The sequence below is a fragment of the Oxyura jamaicensis genome, chromosome 3, assembly GCF_011077185.1.
Source record: "Oxyura jamaicensis isolate SHBP4307 breed ruddy duck chromosome 3, BPBGC_Ojam_1.0, whole genome shotgun sequence".
In the NCBI taxonomy this organism is placed as follows: Eukaryota; Metazoa; Chordata; class Aves; order Anseriformes; family Anatidae; genus Oxyura; species Oxyura jamaicensis.
This window is the reverse complement of record NC_048895.1, coordinates 94,030,875-94,037,047: the sequence shown is the minus strand read 5'-3', so window position 1 is coordinate 94,037,047 and position 6,173 is coordinate 94,030,875.

The window sequence follows — 6,173 nt, the reverse complement described above, 5'->3', positions numbered from 1 at the left end:
TAGAATAGAATAGAATAGAATAGAATAGAATAGAATAGAATAGAATATCCTGAGTTGGAAGGGACCCTTAAGGATCATCAAGTCCAACTCTCGACACCGCACAGGTCTACCCAAAAGTTCAGACCATGTGCCTAAGTTCACAGTCCAATCTCTTCTTAAATTCAGACAGGCTCGGTGCAGTGACCACTTCCCTGGGGAGCCTGTTCCAGTGTGCAACCACCCTCTCTGTGAAGAACCCCCTCCTGACGTCCAGCCTAAATTTCCCCTGCCTCAGCTTAACCCTGTTCCCGCGGGTCCTGTCACTGGTGTTAATGGAGAAAAGGTCTCCTGCCTCTTGACAACCCCTTACGAGGAAGTTGTAGACTGCGATGAGGTCTCCCCTCAGCCTCCTCTTCTCCAGGCTGAACAAGCCCAGTGACCTCAGCCGTTCCTCGTACGTCTTCCCCTCCAGGCCTTTCACCATCTTCGTAGCCCTCCTCTGGACACTCTCCAACAGTTTCATGTCCTTTTTATACTGTGGTGCCCAGAACTGCACACAGGCCAGAAACTGTGTAACTCAGACAGACCAGGGAACCAGTATTTTCCTCCTTGCAGATGTGGATGCTTAGAAAAGAACGTGAGAAACAGCCTGTACAGAATGATCCTTCCTTGACATATTTTCCATCTTCCAGCAGTGGTTTGAGGATTTCCTTGGACAGAGATGGCACCCAGACCATGGCAACTGGAATGCTAAATATTAAAACAAAGAACAACAGTAGCAATAATAATGATGAAGAGCCACTATCTAGCTACTGTAGCTATGTCTTCTCTGTTCATTTGGCTAATCGCTTGCTGAACTCTCTATATTTTGGCCTCCATAACATCTTGCAGTGATCAGTTCCACAATTTACTCAGATGATTTAATTTTATGTCCCCCTATCATATTTACCTCCCAGATGCCTGCTTTCCAAGAGTACAAACTCTAATTTACTTAATCTCTCACTTTTTTTTTTTTTTTTTTTTTTTTTTTTTTTTCCCTGAAAGTTCTCTTTGGCTTTGGCCATCTCTAGCTCTATTTTATGCTTTTTGGTTAGGTAGGCAGAACATTGCATAGTAATGGAGATGCCAGTATATTATAGAATTATACAGAGGTTTAAAAATTTTGTTTTCTATGGTAGCAAAGTCCAATGCGGATGTTTGAGAATTTGCACTAGTTCTAGAGATCCCTTAGAAAATACATTCATGAGTTGGTTTAGGTGCTCTGTGTGGAGATGATTAAGTGTATTTGAACTCTGAGGCAGCAAAGCATCTGGCCTTCCACTTTCTGAGAAGTCCTGACTGCAAGGGTCTCCTATAAACTTTAAGACAACACCTTTTATTTATATTTTTTTCTAAGCCCTTGTTGAAAAAAGAGAGGCCACTATTGCAATTTGTGGACTACCGTTGCTTGTTGCTTGCCTTCCAAACTGAGTCCTTCTGGGACGTAGGCACTGCTGGTTTGGACAGTGACTGGATTTACACAGGTCATAGAATAATAGAATTACATAATGGCTTGGGTTGGAAGGGATCATACAGGGATCGCCTAGTTCCAACCATGGGCAGGGATGCCACTGACTAGATAAGGTTGCCCAGGGCCTCATCCAACCTGGTCTTGAACAATTCCAGGGATGGGGCATCCACAACCTCTCCAGGCAACCTGTTTCAGTACCTCACCTCTAATCTAAATCTCCCCTCTTCTAGTTTAAAACCATTCCCTCTTTTCCTGTCATTGTCTGCCCAAGCAAAAAGTTGTTCATCTTTTTTATAAGCCCGCTTTAAGTACTGGAAAGTTGCAATGAGGTCTCCCTGGAGCCTTCTCTTCTTCAGGCTGAACATCCCCAGCTCTCTCAGCCTTCCTTCTTAGGAAAGGTGCTCCAGCCTTCTGATTGTCACCCCCTCCAACTGCCCCACGTCCTGCTTGTGCTGGGGGCCCCAGACCTGGACACAACACTCCAGGTGGGTCCTCACAAGGGCAGAGCAGAGGGGGACAATCACCTCCCTCCACCTGCTGGCCACCCCTCTGTTGATGCAGCCCAGGACTCAGTTGGCCTTCTGGGCCACAAGCGCACACTGCTGGCTCATGTCAAGCTTTTCATCCACCAGAACCCCAAAGTCCTTCTCCACAGGGCTGCTCCGGGTCTCGTGGTGCTCCCCACTGTCTGGAGGTGCCTGGGAAACTCAGAGATGAAATGTGAGAGGAATCTGGAGCTTAGGCCACTGTAGAAGACAGCAAATGAGCAAGTGTCTCACATCTTGGCCCATTGTGGATAAAACTGTCAACATAAATAGACTTTTGTCACTCCTGATCTAGATAAAACATTGTTCTAAGCATACAAAACCAAATTTTGTGATGGGATCACCACTATGAGCATGACATAAAGCTGCCATCCTGTGGCAGGGTGACACAGCCATTGTCACAGTGCTGCACAGTGGTTGTGTTGGACCCAGCCATCCTCCCACCTCACCCTCACAGAGCTCTCTTTCCTCAACAGCAAGTCCTGAGGCATTTAAAATGAACATTTTACCTCAGAAATGCTGAAGTCCTTTTTGATTTACATACGTCACACAGGAAGAAGCAGAGGACGGAAAACCAAACTGTCTTCAATGAGAAGGAATCATTAGGAATTTCAGAAAAAGTGTTGCTGGTTGCATATCAAAAACCTGTTCCACATTAACCCCACACAGAGAAGCTCCCTGCCTGCCACGCCACATGCCAAAACTAATGAAGTAAGAATGCAAAAACATTCCTTGCAATCATTTGTGGACCTCTAAGTGGCAAGGAGTGGCTCATAATTGGAGTGGTTGGTTTGTTTTCAGTCGTGTATTTAATTTTCTTTTCAAGATAAAATTTTGCAACCAGAAAGGCCTTCCTTCAGTCCTAACTAGTGCACCAGCTTTATCTCCCGTGGACCACCAGGCTCCACAGACGCCCTCACCCTTGCTCCACTTTGTAGTCTTCCCTGGTTTTCTCTTGTTCTGCCCAGCCTGGGGTCCCCTCCTGGCTACCTCCCCACCGTAACAAGTTGCTTTTGGTGGGTTCTCCTCCTCATCTCACCTCTCCTTTATGCCCTGAGGGTCTCCATGTCTGCTGTCTCTCCTGTCTCTGGATAAAAGCAGAATTTTATTTGCCTGTCTCCTGGAAGACAATTTACAGCTATTTCAGACTTCTGCCCACAACAAAATCTCAGCTCGTTCCTTTGAGATTAGCTGCCAGATAAGCTGAGCTTGGCCAAGCCAGGACTCTTCAGCATCTCCCTCTTTTTCTTCTTCCTTTTTTTTTTGGTTAACCATGGATGAAAAAAAGACAAACACAAAGGGGCTTGTTGTAACTTGATCATTTAACTCTGCCCTCTCCCTTGGTTCCCACGTCCAGACCACCTAAGCCTTGTGGAGTCCTCTTGAGCAACAACAAAAAATAATGAGGCATTTCAAAGAGGGCTACGGGGTGGCTCACTCCTGTGTCTGACTCCACAGCTCTTCCTGTCTCTTCCATCACTTCAGCAGAGGGAAGAAGTCACCATCTCCTGGCTTGCTTCCCCCTGGTACAGGGTTGCTGGTGTGCAGCTGCAGAAGGACATACAGCCTCCTTCTTCCCAGGCAGGCAGGGCAAAATTGGGAGGCAGAGCAGATGCTGGAGTGAAAGGAGCACTTGGACAGGAGACTCAGTGGTGGAGAGTCTACCCGGGGAGAAGGTAAGGCTGGGAAAGTGGAAGTAATGATGAAACCAAGCCTTCGTCCCTGAGAGCCATCTCTGCATTTCCTCTTGACTAGGTTCAAGAGCTGATGGGAGCTCTAGGGGAGTGGCTGAGGTTTGCTCCCATTCCAGGGAGGAATCATCTAGCTGGCTGCAGAACTGGGAACCTCGTATTATGGAAGTTCCCATCAAAAGAGCTTTGAAAAGTAGCTGCTAAGTCACTGGCTCCTGTTGTAGGGCCTGTCACAGCAGCTTATCTCCCGTTGGAGATATGCCATGAAGGCTCAGCACTAGGATTTAATGATAATTAAATCTGTCTTTAGTGTTTCCTGGGAGGCACACGTAGCTTGTGGTACCCCAGCACAGCTCGCAGATGTCTTCTCAGGGTAGGTGTCAGATGAACACACATCTGGCAGATTACAGGTCCTTACGGCCAGTGGGCTCCGCCAGCGAACAATGTCAGTGAGGAAGTTGCTGGTACAGACCAAATTTATACACACTCTATATTTTCTCATGAATGGGTGGTGGGTGTGTGAGGCTATCACTGTGTCACCTCTCTCAGACTCCTTGCATGGCTGAGGAAATGCAGTAAAAACAGAGCAGCTCGGTAGATGAAATCATTCATGTTAATTGCAACTAGAGCATCAGACTCACCACACCATGTCATCTCATGGGTCCGTCTGGACCAGCACCGTGCCTCCCATTGTCACACATCAACGGGAGGCGCAGCCTGCAGCGAAGCATGCCTCAAGCTGTGCATGGCTGCAGCATGCTGCTGCAACAGCAAATGGATATGGCACCACAGTTTTCAGACTACTGAACTCCGTTGGCTGCATTGGGACAAAAGGAAGATTAAAAACTCCCTTTCAGGACGGATGTAAGACTGGAAACCTACATCAGATCTGGTGGCATCCCAAACAGTGATGTGCCTGGCAGATTGTTCCCTCTTCTGGATAGCAGGGCCCTGGAGGAAGCGATCCTCTCCCCCCGAAGAGCAGCTCACTCTGGTTCACCTTGCCAAAAGTTACAAAGCTGTATAAAAACATGAGCACAGAAGGCAGTCAGCGATAAACACAGTGATCCAGCAGAGCCTTCCCCTGGATACACTGGTACACAGCTTGAATCCTCCAAGTTTCCTTTCTGTTGCATGGATTTTGCTTTTCCAAGGCAGGATGAGAAATAACATCTTATTCTAGTGCTGGGTTTGGTTTCAGGGCAAGCACCATGTTGCATCAGATCATGGCAAGGCCAAACATGCCATGCTGTTGGAAGCTGGAGTCACAGCCCGAGGGATGCAGCAGGACTGCTGTCTCTCCTGGTCATGCCACACCTTCATATCCTCACAGCGTGAGAGGAAACAGGCACATGCTAATGATACCGCGCGTGCCTGGACGACAGGGAAGTGGGAAGTCAGAACAAGTTTCCAGGATTGTGTGGATGCTTCACAAAAATCCCTCCTGCCCTGCCTCGCCTTGCCCGGGCTCTGCATTTCACATTGCTGAGATGCTCATGGCGCAAGCAGCAGCCCGGTGGGGATGTGCCCAGGCTGGGGGCAGAGGGGGAGCCCAGCACCTCCTCTCCCCCTCAGAGTTGCCTCAGAGATCACCATGGGTTTCCCTGCAGCTACCCTGAAACCAGCCCCAGCCCTCGCCCAGCAAAAGCAGAGGGACTTGTGCCAGTCGGGTTGCGTTGTAAATAAGGGGGAAAAGATGAAAGTCTGCAAAATGTTAGTTTGTGCTATTCTCTCTGAGCAGGCTTGACAGAGTTGTTTTTATTTATTCATTTATCACCAAAGTGATGTTTTCTGTCCAGAAGTGAACATTTCAAGAGCAACACCTACTTACACTACATTTGAAAGCAGAGCTCCTGAGTTCACCCTACAGAGCTGACCCGGGTCTGTCACGTCCAGGAGCACTCGGATGCTACACAGCCTGACTCAGACAGGGGCGGTTTTGCTCTCAGCAATGCGATCAGCTGGACTAAGCCCCAGAAGGGACGGGCTGCCTGTTTTCCAGCCCCCACGAGAGCTGCACGCGGGGGCTGGGAAGCGGCCGGAGCTGCTTGCTGAGCTCCCTGAGCTCACGCCAGGATGTGACAGGATTTGCATGGGTGGCATAGGCTGGGGCTTGGACCAGGGACAGACAGCTGGGGACAAAATCCAGAGAGGATTTGGAGCTGAAATCCAGCTGTGGCTGCGGCTCTTTAGTTTTTCTCCGTATTCCTCCCATGCCCAGTTATTTTCTCTCACTGTGTTGCCTCTGAATTTAGGAGGCCACCTAGGGCTGGCCCTGGGCTTAGCAGTGAGCTTTTCCTAACCTCATCCCTCGCCGTGTCGTGAGCAGACCCCAGCGAGGACCGTGGCTTGTTTTGCACTCTCCACGCTGGGGATTTTTTGCTTTGCCAGCAATTTTAACACTGTTGTAGCTCAAGGACCCCATCAGAGCTGAAAGTGTACCTCTTG